This window comes from Ranitomeya imitator, chromosome 2, assembly GCF_032444005.1.
Source record: "Ranitomeya imitator isolate aRanImi1 chromosome 2, aRanImi1.pri, whole genome shotgun sequence".
NCBI lineage: Eukaryota > Metazoa > Chordata > Amphibia > Anura > Dendrobatidae > Ranitomeya > Ranitomeya imitator.
Window position 1 is genome coordinate 281136920 of NC_091283.1, and position 14720 is coordinate 281151639.

Genomic DNA, 14720 nt, shown 5'->3' on the forward strand with positions numbered 1-14720 from the left:
GGCCAATCACAGATCATGTGTGCCCTCACTACACTGAGGGCCAATCAGAGATCATGTGTGCCCTCACTATACTGAGGGCCAATCACAGATCATGTGTGCCCTCACTACACTGAGCAGCTAATCACAGATCATGTGTGCCCTCACTACTCTGAGCAGCCAATCAGAGATCATGTGTGCCCTCACTACACTGAGGGCCAATCACAGATCATGTGTGCCCTCACTACACTGAGCAGCTAATCACAGATAATGTGTGTCCTCACTACACTGAGGGCCAATCAGAGATCATGTGTGCCCTCACTACACTGAGGGCCAATCAGAGATCATGTGTGCCCTCACTACACTGAGGGCCAATCACAGATCATGTGTGCCCTCACTACACTGAGCAGCTAATCACAGATCATGTGTGCCCTCACTACACTGAGCATCCAATCACAGATCATGTGTGCCCTCACTACACTGAGCAGCCAATCACAGATCATGTGTGCCCTCACTGCACTGATCAGCTAATCACAGATCATGTGTGCCCTCACTACACTGATCAGCCAATCACAGATCATGTGTGCCCTCACTACACTGAGCAACCAATCAGAGATCATGTGTGCCCTCACTACACTGAGGGCCAATCAGAGATCATGTGTGCCCTCACTATACTGAGGGCCAATCACAGATCATGTGTGCCCTCACTACACTGAGCAGCTAATCACAGATCATGTGTGCCCTCACTACTCTGAGCAGCCAATCAGAGATCATGTGTGCCCTCACTACACTGAGGGCCAATCACAGATCATGTGTGCCCTCACTACACTGAGCAGCTAATCACAGATAATGTGTGTCCTCACTACACTGAGGGCCAATCAGAGATCATGTGTGCCCTCACTACACTGAGGGCCAATCAGAGATCATGTGTGCCCTCACTACACTGAGGGCCAATCACAGATCATGTGTGCCCTCACTACACTGAGCAGCTAATCACAGATCATGTGTGCCCTCACTACACTGAGCATCCAATCACAGATCATGTGTGCCCTCACTACACTGAGCAGCCAATCACAGATCATGTGAGCCCTCACTACACTGAGCAGCCAATGACAGATCATGTGTGCCCTCACTACACTGAGCAGCTAATCACAGATCATGTGTGCCCTCACTGCACTGAGCAGCCAATCACAGATCATGCGTGCCCTCACTACACTGAGGGCCAATCACAGATCATGCGTGCCCTCATTACACTGAGCAGCCAATCACAGATCATGCGTGCCCTCACTACACTGAGCAGCCAATCACAGATCATGTGCGCCCTCACTACACTGAGGGCCAACCACAGATCATGTGTGCCCTCACTACACTGAGGGCCAATCACAGATCATGTGTGCCCTCACTACACTGAGGGCCAATCACAGATCATGTGTGCCCTCACTACACTGAGCAGCCAATCACAGATCATGTGTTCCCTCACTACACTGAGGGCCAATCACAGATCATGTGTGCCCTAACTACACTGAGCAGCCAATCACAGATCATGCGTGCCCTCACTACACTGAGCAGCCAATCACAGATCATGCGTGCCCTCACTACACTGAGCAGCCAATCACAGATCATGCGTGCCATCACTACACTGAGGGCCAATCACAGATCATGTGTGCCCTCACTACACTGAGAAGCCAATCAGAGATCATGTGTGCCCTCACTACACTGAGGGCCAATCACAGATCATGTGTGCCCTCACTACACTGAGGGCCAATCACAGATCATGTGTTGCCTCCCTACACTGAGCAGCCAATCACAGATCATGTGTGCCCTCACTACACTGAGCAGCCAATCAGAGATCATGTGTGCCCTCACTACACTGAGGGCCAATCAGAGATCATGTGTGCCCTCTCTACACTGAGGGCCAATCACAGATCATGTGTGCCCTCACTACACTGAGCAGCCAATCACAGATCATGTGAGCCCTCACTACACTGAGCAGCCAATGACAGATCATGTGTGCCCTCACTACACTGAGCAACTAATCACAGATCATGTGTGCCCTCACTACACTGAGGGCCAATCACAGATCTTGTGTGCCCTCATTACACTGAGCAGCCAATCACAGATCATGCGTGCCCTCACTACACTGAGCAGCCAATCACAGATCATGCGTGCCCTCACTACACTGAGCAGCCAATCAGAGATCATGTGTGCCCTCACTACACTGAGGGCCAATCAGAGATCATGTGTGCCCTCTCTACACTGAGGGCCAATCACAGATCATGTGAGCCCTCACTACACTGAGCAGCCAATCACAGATCATGTGTGCCCTCACTACACTGAGCAGCCAATCACAGATCATGCGTGCCCTCACTACACTGAGCAGCCAATCACAGATCATGTGTGCCCTCACTGCACTGATCAGCTAATCACAGATCATGTGTGCCCTCACTACACTGATCAGCCAATCACAGATCATGTGTGCCCTCACTACACTGAGCAGCCAATCAGAGATCATGTGTGCCCTCACTACACTGAGGGCCAATCACAGATCATGTGTGCCCTCACTACACTGAGGGCCAATCAGAGATCATGTGTGCCCTCACTACACTGAGGGCCAATCAGAGATCATGTGTGCCCTCACTACACTGAGGGCCAATCACAGATCATGTGTGCCCTCACTACACTGAGCAGCTAATCACAGATCATGTGTGCCCTCACTACACTGAGCATCCAATCACAGATCATGTGTGCCATCACTACACTGAGCAGCCAATCACAGATCATGTGAGCCCTCACTACACTGAGCAGCCAATGACAGATCATGTGTGCCCTCACTGCACTGAGCAGCCAATCACAGATCATGCGTGCCCTCACTGCACTGAGGGCCAATCACAGATCATGTGTGCCCTCATTACACTGAGCAGCCAATCACAGATCATGCGTGCCCTCACTACACTGAGCAGCCAATCACAGATCATGCGCGCCCTCACTACACTGAGGGCCAACCACAGATCATGTGTGCCCTCACTACACTGAGGGCCAATCACAGATCATGTGTGCCCTCACTACACTGAGGGCCAATCACAGATCATGTGTGCCCTCACTACACTGAGCAGCCAATCACAGATCATGTGTTCCCTGACTACACTGAGGGCCAATCACAGATCATGTGTGCCCTCACTACACTGAGGGCCAATCAGAGATCATGTGTGCCCTCTCTACACTGAGGGCCAATCACAGATCATGTGAGCCCTCACTACACTGAGCAGCCAATCACAGATCATGCGTGCCCTCACTACACTGAGCAGCCAATCACAGATCATGCGTGCCCTCACTACACTGAGCAGCCAATCACAGATCATGTGTGCCCTCACTGCACTGATCAGCTAATCACAGATCATGTGTGCCCTCACTGCACTGATCAGCCAATCACAGATCATGTGTGCCCTCACTACACTGAGCAGCCAATCACAGATCATGTGTGCCCTCACTACACTGAGGGCCAATCAGAGATCATGTGTGCCCTCACTACACTGAGCAGCTAATCACAGATCATGTGTGCCCTCACTACACTGAGCAGCCAATCAGAGATCATGTGTGCCCTCACTACACTGAGGGCCAATCACAGATCATGTGTGCCCTCACTACACTGAAGGCCAATCACAGATCATGTGTGCCCTCACTACACTGAGCAGCCAATCAGAGATCATGTGTGCCCTCACAACACTGAGGGCCAATCACAGATCATGTGTGCCCTCACTACACTGAGCAGCCAATCACAGATCATGTGAGCCCTCACTACACTGAGCAGCCAAGCACAGATCATGTGTGCCCTCACTACACTGAGCAGCCAATCACAGATCATGTGTGCCCTCACTACACTGAGGGCCAATCACAGATCATGTGTGCCCTCACTACACTGAGCAGCCAATCACAGATCATGTGAGCCCTCACTACACTGAGCAGCCAATCACAGATCATGTGTGCCCTCACTACACTGAGCAGCCAATCACAGATCATGCGTGCCCTCACTACACTGAGCAGCCAATCACAGATCATGCGTGCCCTCACTACACTGAGGGCCAATCACAGATCATGTGTGCCCTCACTACACTGAGCAGCCAATCAGAGATCATGTGTGCCCTCACTACACTGAGGGCCAATCACAGATCATGTGTGCCCTCACTACACTGAGGCCCAATCACAGATCATGTGTTGCCTCCCTACACTGAGCAGCCAATCACAGATCATGTGTGCCCTCACTACACTGAGCAGCCAATCAGAGATCATGTGTGCCCTCACTACACTGAGGGCCAATCAGAGATCATGTGTGCCCTCTCTACACTGAGGGCCAATCACAGATCATGTGAGCCCTCACTACACTGAGCAGCCAATCACAGATCATGTGTGCCCTCACTACACTGAGCAGCCAATCACAGATCATGCGTGCCCTCACTACACTGAGCAGCCAATCACAGATCATGTGTGCCCTCACTGCACTGATCAGCTAATCACAGATCATGTGTGCCCTCACTACACTGAGCAGCCAATCACAGATCATGTGTGCCCTCACTACACTGAGGGCCAATCAGAGATCATGTGTGCCCTCACTACACTGAGCAGCTAATCACAGATCATGTGTGCCCTCACTACACTGAGCAGCCAATCAGAGATCATGTGTGCCCTCACTACACTGAGGGCCAATCACAGATCATGTGTGCCCTCACTACACTGAAGGCCAATCACAGATCATGTGTGCCCTCACTACACTGAGCAGCCAATCAGAGATCATGTGTGCCCTCACAACACTGAGGGCCAATCACAGATCATGTGTGCCCTCACTACACTGAGCAGCCAATCACAGATCATGTGAGCCCTCACTACACTGAGCAGCCAAGCACAGATCATGTGTGCCCTCACTACACTGAGCAGCCAATCACAGATCATGTGTGCCCTCACTACACTGAGGGCCAATCACAGATCATGTGTGCCCTCACTACACTGAGCAGCCAATCACAAATCATGTGAGCCCTCACTACACTGAGCAGCCAATCACAGATCATGTGTGCCCTCACTACACTGAGCAGCCAATCACAGATCATGTGTGCCCTCACTACACTGAGCAGCCAATCACAGATCATGCGTGCCCTCACTACACTGAGGGCCAATCACAGATCATGTGTGCACTCACTACACTGAGCAGCCAATCAGAGATCATGTGTGCCCTCACTACACTGAGCAGCCAATCACAGATCATGTGTGCCCTCACTACACTGAGCAGCCAATCACAGGAAATGGAGGAGCCCAGTCACAACAGAGCATTGCCAATCATTCCCCAGTTGTACACACTGCTCTAACTATCCTCCTCCTCCTCCTCCTCCTCCCCAGTCAGGAGGAAGGAAACTAAGCAAATCATTTACATCTTTGTGTCGGATCCTTCATGAAGGACACATCACTACTGGTAGCTTCGGGGATATAAGCCCGGGAAAGCATGCTCCAGCATGTTTAGCACTGAAAGAGTTACTGAGCATTCAAAGGACAGGTTTTAAGTCAAAAGAGATGGGTGGGAATGACTGCTCACATATCCGCCCTGGGGATGTGGTTTGGCAGAAAGAAAGGAAACCAAGTGTCTCATTGACTCCTTCAGGGTCTGTGACTGGAGGTGTGGAGGCCTCCATTGTGTGAGCGGTGGTCCGGCACCACCATATGGACTGGTTCTGTTCTGTTTGTCCTCACTCTGCTCTGGAGAAGGATGTCTTCTGTTGTTTGCTTATGCTGAAGCAGGTTTATGGAGTCTAAGAAACCGGACTGGACATTTCTATGAGAACAACTTCCTGTGCCGACCTCAGCCGCAGCTCAGTGAGTAAAACTCTTCAGTGTATATATATATATAATGGGACTGACTACTGGTCAGGGACACGACCCCTTGTAATGTCCGTGTCCTGCACTTCGTTCTCCCCTCACAGTTATGGAGCTGCTCTGTGTCTGTCTGTCTAACGAAATCAATTATTAACCTTACATAAGTTAGTTCACATGTGGTGTGGCAAGATGGCGTCTACATCCTGGAAGTAAGCCCTGGAATCCTTGAAATGTGACTTGGACACACTGGAGATCATATATGGAACAGACCTAGCAGGGACCCTCATAACACAGACTGATGCAGTGGTGCAGAGAAGCCCCCTCTCCCTGCCCGCTACATGATTATTGGCGCATACTAATAAGGGCTCATACCCATGTGTGTGAAAAAAGTTCAGATGTCAGGACCGAAAAAACGGACAAGTGTCATGCGAGTGCTGTACGATTATTTATTTTTTTTAAACTGAACATCCGTATGGCATACGTATGCAATACGATTTTAACATGAGCTTTCACATACAGCAGTATTGTCACTTACACATTGTATGAGAACGAAATATTCTTCAACACACACACACACTCACACACACACACACACACACACACACACACACATGTACACACACGTACACGTGACAGGTAAGGACAGAATAAATACATACACATAGAATAGATGTGTGTGTGTATAAATAAATATACATACATACATACATAAATACATACACACATACATACATACAGTACAGACCAAAAGTTTGGACACACCTTCTCATTTAAAGATTTTTCTGTGTTTTCATGACTGAAAATTGTGCATTCACACTGAAGGCATCAAGAATATGAATTAACACGTGGAATTATATACTTAACAAAAAAGTGTGAAACAACTGAAATTATGTCTTATATTCTAGGTTATTCAAAGTAGCCACCTTTTGCTTTGACTACTATTCACACTCTTGGCATTCTCTTGATGAGAGTCAAGAGGTAGTCACCGGGAATGGTCTTCCAACAATCTTGAAGGAGTTCCCAGAGATGCTTAGCACTTGTTGGCCCTTTTGCCTTCACTATGTGGTCCAGCTCACCCCAAACCATCTCGATTGGGTTCAGGTCTGGTGACTGTGGAGGCCAGGTCATCTGGCGTAGCACCCCATCACTCTTTTTCTTGGTCAAATAGCCCTTACACAGCCTGGAGGTGTGTTTGGGGTTCGTGTTCTGTTGAAAAATAAATGATGGTCCAACTAAGCGCAAACCAGATGGAATAGCATGCTGCTGCAAGATGCTTTTGTAGCCATGCTGGTTCAGTATGCCTTCAATTTTGAATAAATCCCCAACAGTGTCACCAGCAAAGCACCCCCACACCATCACACCTCCTCCTCCATGCTTCACGGTGGGAACCAGGCATGTAGAGTCCATCTGTTCACCTTTTCCTCATCACACAAAGACACGGTGGTTGGAACCAAAGATCTCAAATTTTGACTCATGAGACCAAAGCACAGATTTCCACTGGTCTAATGTCCATTCCTTGTGTTCTTTAGCCCAAACAAGTCTCTTCTGCTTGTTGCCTGTCCTTAGCAGTGGTTTCCTAGCAGCTATTTTACGATGAAGGCCTGCTGCACAAAGTCTCCTCTTAACAGTTGTAGAGATGTGTCTGCTGCTAGAACTCTGTGTGGCATTGACCTGGTCTCTAATCTGAGCAGCTGTTAACCGGCGATTTCTGAGGCTGTTGACTCTGATAAACTTATCCTCAGAAGCAGGGGTGACTCTTGGTCTTCCTTTCCTGGGGCGGTCCTCTTGTGAGCCAGTTTCTTTGTAGCGCTTGATGGTTTTTTGCAACTGCACTTGGGAACACTTTCAAAGTTTTCCCAATTTTTCGGACTGACTGACCTTTATTTCTTAAAGTAATGACAGCCACTCATTTTTCTTTACTTAGCTGCTTTTTTCTTGCCATAATACAAATTCTATTCTAATTCAGTCTATTCAGTAGGACTATCAGCAGTGTATCCACCAGACGTCTGATCAACACAACTGATGGTCCCAACCCCATTATAAGGCAAGAAATCCCACTTATTAAACCTGACAGGGCACACCTGTGAAGGCAAAAGGGCCAACAAGTGCTAAGCATCTCTGGGAACTCCTTCAAGATTGTTGGAAGACCATTTCCAGTGACTACCTCTTGAAGCTCATGAAGAGAATGCCAAGAGTGTGCAAAGCAGTCATAGGAGCTAAAGGTGGCTACTTTGAAGATCCTAGAATATAAGACATATCTTCAGTTGTTTCACACTTTTTTGTTAAGCATATAATTCCACATGTGTTAATTCATAGTTTTGATGCCTTCATTGTGAATTTACAATTTTCATAGCCATGAAAATACAGAAAAATATTTAAATGAGGTGTGTCCAAACTTTTGGTCTGTATTGTGTGTGTGTGTGTGTGTGTATGTATATATATATATATTGGTGTAGTGTCAAGTGTTCAACCCCACAGGTTTGAACAGAGGGGGGGAATATGTTGTGTAGTGACCTCTGTTACAGGTAGGGCGCACTGTATGGGCTTCCCGGAATGCGTATGGAGGCCATAGGAATGCATGGCAATCGCAGATATAAGTGTGATGATGAGTCAAAGTCCGGCATTATTGTAAATGGCCGGTATGTGTGTAGCAGAGGAAGACACTCTGCACTGTCAGCCTGAAGTAATGATGTTCTGGGATCTGTAGTCCTACAAGTAAATTGTGTTGTTTAACTAGGGAGGCTGGCAGGGCTAGTTCTGAGAGATGGGCGGGTCAAACTAGCCACACACACTCCCATCTAGGGGAGTGGTTACAACCATATAATGTGACTGAGGTCTTGTCACAAGGGCTCTGAGTGTGGACCTGAATGGTCTGTGCTGGAAGGTCCTGAAGAGCCCATGTGTTGGGAGTGTCATCTCCCTGAAGAGCACATTGCGGGGCTCTGGACCTGGCACATGCCAGTGTGTGGAACGATCTGATTACTCTTGGGTAATACTTACCGGGGTCAATGAGAACGTCTGAAGGATACCTTTGTGGAGGAGAGGTATCTGAGAACCTGTGCAGCACCAACAGGTAAAGTAAAGGGGTCTGTGTTATGCTGACTGGGCTCAGAAGGGAGAGACATTGTGTATGGGGCACCTCTGAGGCCAAGAGGTGTCCAGGAACCTGTGAAGGTCGCCAACAGGTAACGGACGAGGTCCGTGTGTCATGCTGACCGGGGTCAGTGAGGAAATGTGTAAGGCTATGTTCACACTTTGCGGATTTTGCTGCGGATCCGCAGCAGTTTCCCATGAGTTTACATTACAATGTAAACCTATGGGAAACAAAAAACGCTGTGCACATGCTGCAGAAAAATCCGCGCGGAAATGCTGCGGATTACATTCCGCAGCATGTCCCTTCTTTTCTGCGGATTTTCACCTGCTCCAATAGAAAACTGCAGATGAAAATCTGCAGAAGAAACCGCAGTAAAAAACGCGATAAATCCGCAGTAAAAACCGCGACGGGTTTTCACTGCGGATTTAGGAATTCTGCTGCGGAAAAATCCGCAGTGGAATCTGCAAAGTGTGAACATAGCCTTAAAGCTGAATATGTGCAGACTGTGTTCAAGCTGTTATCAAGTTTCTGAGGATGTGGTTTATAGTGTTGTGAAATAAACCTAAGAGACTGTTTTTTGTAAGAAAACCGTGTCTGTATGCGTTATTCCTGTGCCAAGCGAGTGTCCCCAAGACTCGAAGTAGGGGAAACACTACTATATATATATATATATATATATATATATATATATATATATATATATATATGTATATATATATATATACACACTAGCTATTGAACCCGTTCTACACCCGGGTGGTGAGCATTTATATTGGTATATACATCCTGGTATGTGCTGCTCCATCATGCGTCCCCATCCTGTCATGTGCTGCACCCATCCTGCTCCCCCATCCTGTCATGTGCTGCACCCATCCTGCGTCCCCCGTCCTGTCATGTGCTGCTCCCATCCTGCGCCCCCATCCTGTCATGTGCTGCTTCATCCTGCGTCCCCATCCTGTCATGTGCTGCTCCCATCCTGCGCCTCCATTCTGACATGTGCTGCACCCATCCTGCGCCTCCATTCTGACATGTGCTGCTCCCATCCTGCGCCACCATTCTTTAATTTGCTGCTCCCATCCATATGCCCCATACGCTGCTCCATAAAGGTTTATGGCCCCCATAAGGTGCTCCATAGTATATGCCCTGTACACTGCTCCATAAAGGTTGATGGCCCCCATAAGATGCTCCATGGTACATGCCCCCGTACACTGCTCCATTATGGTTTATGGCCCCCATAAGATGCTCCATAGTATATGCCCCTGTACACTGCTCCATTATGGTTTATGGCCCCATAAGATGCTCCAGTGTGTATACCCCCGTACACTGCTCCATTATGGTTTATGGCCCCCATAAGATGCTCCATAGTGTATGCCCCCGTACACTGCTCCATTATGGTTGATGGCCCCCATAAGACGCTCCAGTGTGTTTGCCCCCGTACACTGCTTCATTATGGTTTATGGGCCCCATAAGATGCTCCATAGTGTATGCCCCCGTACACTGCTCCATTATGGTTTATGGGCCCCATAAGATGCTCCATACTCTATGCCCCCGTACACTGCTCCATTATGGTTTATGGCCCCATAAGATGCTCCATTGTATATGCCCCCGTACACTGCTCCATTATGGTTTATGGCCCCATAAGATGCTCCATGGTATATGCCCTGTATGCTGCTGGAATATATGAAAAAAAAAATACCATACTCACCTATCATTGCTGGGCGCCGAGTGCTGGGGGGCCTGAGCAGGCGGGGACACCGGCGCGCTGTGGGGGTCAGGTGCCGGTATCGCCGCTAGTTCAGGCCCCCCAGCACTTGCTATATTAACCTGGCCCCGTTCCACCGCTGCGCGCCGCCATCTTCCGGCTCCTCTGGCTGTGACTGGTCAGTCAGAGGGCGGTGCGCATTAAGCGCGTCATCGCGCCCTCTGAACTGAACGTCACAGGCAGACGACCCGGAAGATGGCGGCGCGCAGCGGTGGAACGGGGCCAGGTGAATATGGCCGATACTTACCCTCCTGGCGGTCCCTGCTTCTCTGTTGGAGATCGCAGTGTGCGTTCAGTGTTTACGCATACCGCGATCTCCTGGGAGCGTCACTCTGTGGGGGCCAGACTGCGCCGGCGCTTGCGAAGTCTATAAAGGCTTCGGACAGAGTGACGCTCCCAGCGTTATAATATATATATATATATATATATATATAGTGCCCCTCTGGGCTTATACTCGATCCACGGTCGGCGGGTGAGGGGGAGAGAGGGCTGAGGCATACTCACCTAATCCCGGCGATCCTGGCGCTGTCCCTGCAGTCCCACGGTCTCCGTGTGCCGCAGCTCTTCCCCTGTTCAGCGGTCACGTGGGACCGCTCATTAGAGAAATGAATATGAACTCCACTCCCATAGGGGTGGAGCCGCATATTCATTTCTTTAATCAGCGGTAACGGTGACCGCTGATAGAGGAAGAGGCTGCGGCACCCGGAGACCAGCTGTCCGGGACAAGGAGCGGGGCGCCGGGAGCAGGTAAGTATCGCATATTAACCTATCCCCGTTCCACAAGCCGGGCATCGCTCCATCTTCCCGGCGCCGCTCCATCTTCCCGGGGTCTCTCCGCACTGACTGTGCAGGTCAGAGGGCGCGATGACGTACTAGTGTGCGCGCCGCGCTCTGCCTGAACAGTCAGTGCGGAGAGACGGGACGCTGAGGAGCTGCAAGCAAGAGAGGTGAGTATGGCATTTTTTTTTTTTTATTGCAGCATTATATATACCGGTAGCACAGCTTTATAAGGAGCATCTATGGGGCACAAATGAACGGTGCAGAGCACTATATGGCAGAGCTTTATAAGGAGCATCTATGGGGTGTGGTGCACTAAAAGGTGTAGTGCTAGACGGAAGATATGTTTCTCCCAGCAAGATAAGTTTTGGCCTGTTATTTCCCTAAGGTTGAGGACCTGCAGTGATGTCACGACCATGTGATCAGCCCATGTGATGGATACCTCACCTATGGGTGTGGCTATAGACTATGTAATGGAGTTTCTTTTGTTTGGCACATGTTATTCTGGGGATGGAACTAGGCTGGAAGGAGCCTGACCTGTTTTTTCTCCCACACATGTCACAAAGGTTGGTGACACGACTGTTAGCAGCCCTGGGAATGGCACATGGCGGAGGCCGCTGACCTGGCAGCCGCTTAGTTAAGCCCGTCCCATATAAGGGTGAGTCTGAGACCGGAGGTTCTCCAAGCTGGAGTATGTTTGGTTTTTCTCTTACTTTTTGTCACGGACTGTTTAAAGTGCCAATAAACCACTGAAGTTTGGACTGTAAGCCTGTGTGTTGCCTCATTACTGCGGCCCTGCCATTGCTCACCTGAGCTGATCCCTACAATTTGGTGTTTCGAATGCGGGCATACGCAGTGAGGCCAGGCTATTTTTGCTTATTTTTACTCCAGCTTATGTCCTGGGTGAAAGGAGTGGCGTAGACCCAGTCGGGGAACTCTGCAGAAATGGAGGCCACAATAAAGGTGCTTGTGGATGCTATGCGACAACAGCAGCAGGCTACGCAGCAGCAGGAAACCAACCAGCTGTTGATACAGCATATCACGGCGTCGCAGACAAGAGGAGCTTTACGGGGAATCCATGATGTCCGGAAAGCGGTTCGCACAGCGATTCCCAAAATGGAGAAATCTGATGACTTCGAGACATACTTGGAGATGTTTGAGGGAGTAGCTGAGCGGGAGAGACTACCCCGGGACCAGTGGGAAGTCATTGCTCCATTTCTGGCTCAAGGACCTATGAAAGCCTATCAAGATCTATCCCTTGAGCAGAGAGAGGACTACGCAGTCGTCAAGGGTGAGATACTGGCACGTCTTGGGGTAAATGTGTTGGTCCGGGCCCAGCGGGTACGTCTGTGGGAGTTTAACCCCTCCAAGCCAGCTCACTCCCAGTATTATGACCTGTTGCACTTGTTTCAGAAATGGTTACAGCCTGAGGTTCTGTCTCCCGTGGCCATGCTGGACCGCCTAGTGACTGATAAATTTTGGAGGGATCTGCCCCGCAACCTCCAGTCATGGGTCGGGCAAGCATCCCCTACTAATGCTCTCCAGATAATGGACCTGATAGAACGATATGGGGCAACCAAAGAGCTCCAGGGAGGGACTCCCCGGAAGGTGTCCGGAAGGTTCCATAAATCTCCACCCCTGGCTCGACAAGCAGAGCCCAGAAAGGCCACTCAAGACTTATCTGGAGGAGAAAGAGGCCCCATAGTTTGCTGGCGGTGCAAGGAGCCTGGCCATATGAGAGCTGATTGCCCCCACCTGGCTGAGCCCATGAAGACAAACTTTGGGTATCGCCAATCCCATTATGCCGAACTGATTTGCGCTACAGGTATCCAGGAGGGATCCAATATGGGACATTTGTGTAAAGTGGATGTGGAGGGTACCCCAGCCGTGGCCTTACTGGACTCAGGGAGTCTCGTGACCCTGGTACGAGCCAGTCTGGTACAGTCCAGCGAGTACACTGGTCGGAAAATTGGGGTGTTATGTATACATGGGGACTTAAAAGACTATCCTACCGCACTAGTGGTGATAAACAGGCCAGCGGGGAGGCGGTGCCACGAGGTGGGGGTTGTGGTTAACTTACATTATGAATTGATACTTGGTAGAGATTTTCCTTTATTTTCTATACTTTGGCCCACAGTTGTCTCTCCCAGTGGACAACTGCCGTCACCGTTGACAACCAGGCTACGTTCTCCAGAAGTGGGGCATGAACCTGGTAGCCCAGAGGAAGAAGAGTTGGCGGTAGGCGTGGCCTCCCCTTCGGTGGAGGAGGGGGAAAATTCTCCCATAGCAGTGTTGGCCGGGGATGTGGAAGACTTGCCGCCAGGACCTGAATTGTTAGATTTAAATTTATCGAGCGAGACCCTACTTTGACTAGGGCCAGGGAAAATGTTCTGTTTATTAACGGGGAGCCCCAACAACCTGGGGCATCTACCCAGTTGCCACGTTTTGAGCTAAACCGAGACCTGTTGTATCGAGTTGAGAAAGTACGTGGGGAAATCGTAGAACAGTTATTGGTACCTCAGGCCTTTCGAAAGAGTGGCAATGGATCTGGTCGGTCCTGTCAATAAGTCAGCAAGGGGGCACCAACACATCCTAGTAGTTCTAGATTATGCCACCCGGTATCCGGAGGCTGTTCCGCTGCGCCACACGTCAGCTAAGCTTATAGCAAAAGAACTCATGGGAATGTTTTCTAGGGTGGGGATTCCGCAAGAGATTTTAACAGACCAAGGAACCCCCTTTATGTAAAAAATTATGAAAGAGCTCTGTCGCTTGTTAAATGTCAAACAATTGCGCACCTCAGTTTATCACCCCCAAATGGGCTGGTAGAAAGATTCAACAAAACGCTAAAGAGCATGCTAAAAAAAACAGTTTCTAAAGATGGGAAGGATTGGGATCTTTTACTCCCTTATTTGTTGTTTGCAGTACAGGAGGTGCCGCAGGCATCTACGGGATTCTCGCCCTTTGAATTGTTGTATGGCCGACATCCCCGGGGCTTACTTGATATAGCCAAGGAGGCTTGGGAGAACCAACCAACCCCCCACAAGAGTGTAATAGAACATGTTGCAAAAATGCAGGAAAGGATGGAGACAGTCCTACCGTTGGTACGGGAACATATGGAAGCGGCACAACAGTCTCAGAGTCGGGTCTATAACCGGGAGGCTCGGGTAAGAACCTTTAGTCCTGGGGATCGCGTGTTGGTACTTGTGCCCACAGTGGATAGCAAATTTCTGGCAAGGTGGCAGGGGCCCTATGAGA

At 49.6% G+C, this 14720-nt stretch overlaps 1 protein-coding gene across 3 annotated transcripts in view; it reads left to right on the plus strand.

Annotated features, from left to right (window-relative positions):
- The first annotated feature begins 5363 nt into the window (after positions 1 to 5363).
- LOC138663147 (zinc finger protein 271-like) overlaps positions 5364 to 14720 on the plus strand; it is a 119774-nt gene continuing 110417 nt past the window's right edge. For 2 of the 3 annotated variants that reach the window (XM_069749285.1, XM_069749287.1), the window contains exon 1: positions 5390 to 5832. The gene's annotated coding sequence lies outside the window, so the exon portion shown is untranslated. Of the gene's footprint in view, positions 5833 to 14720 lie in introns of all 3 variants that reach the window. The other variant, XM_069749286.1, reaches the window with a different exon arrangement.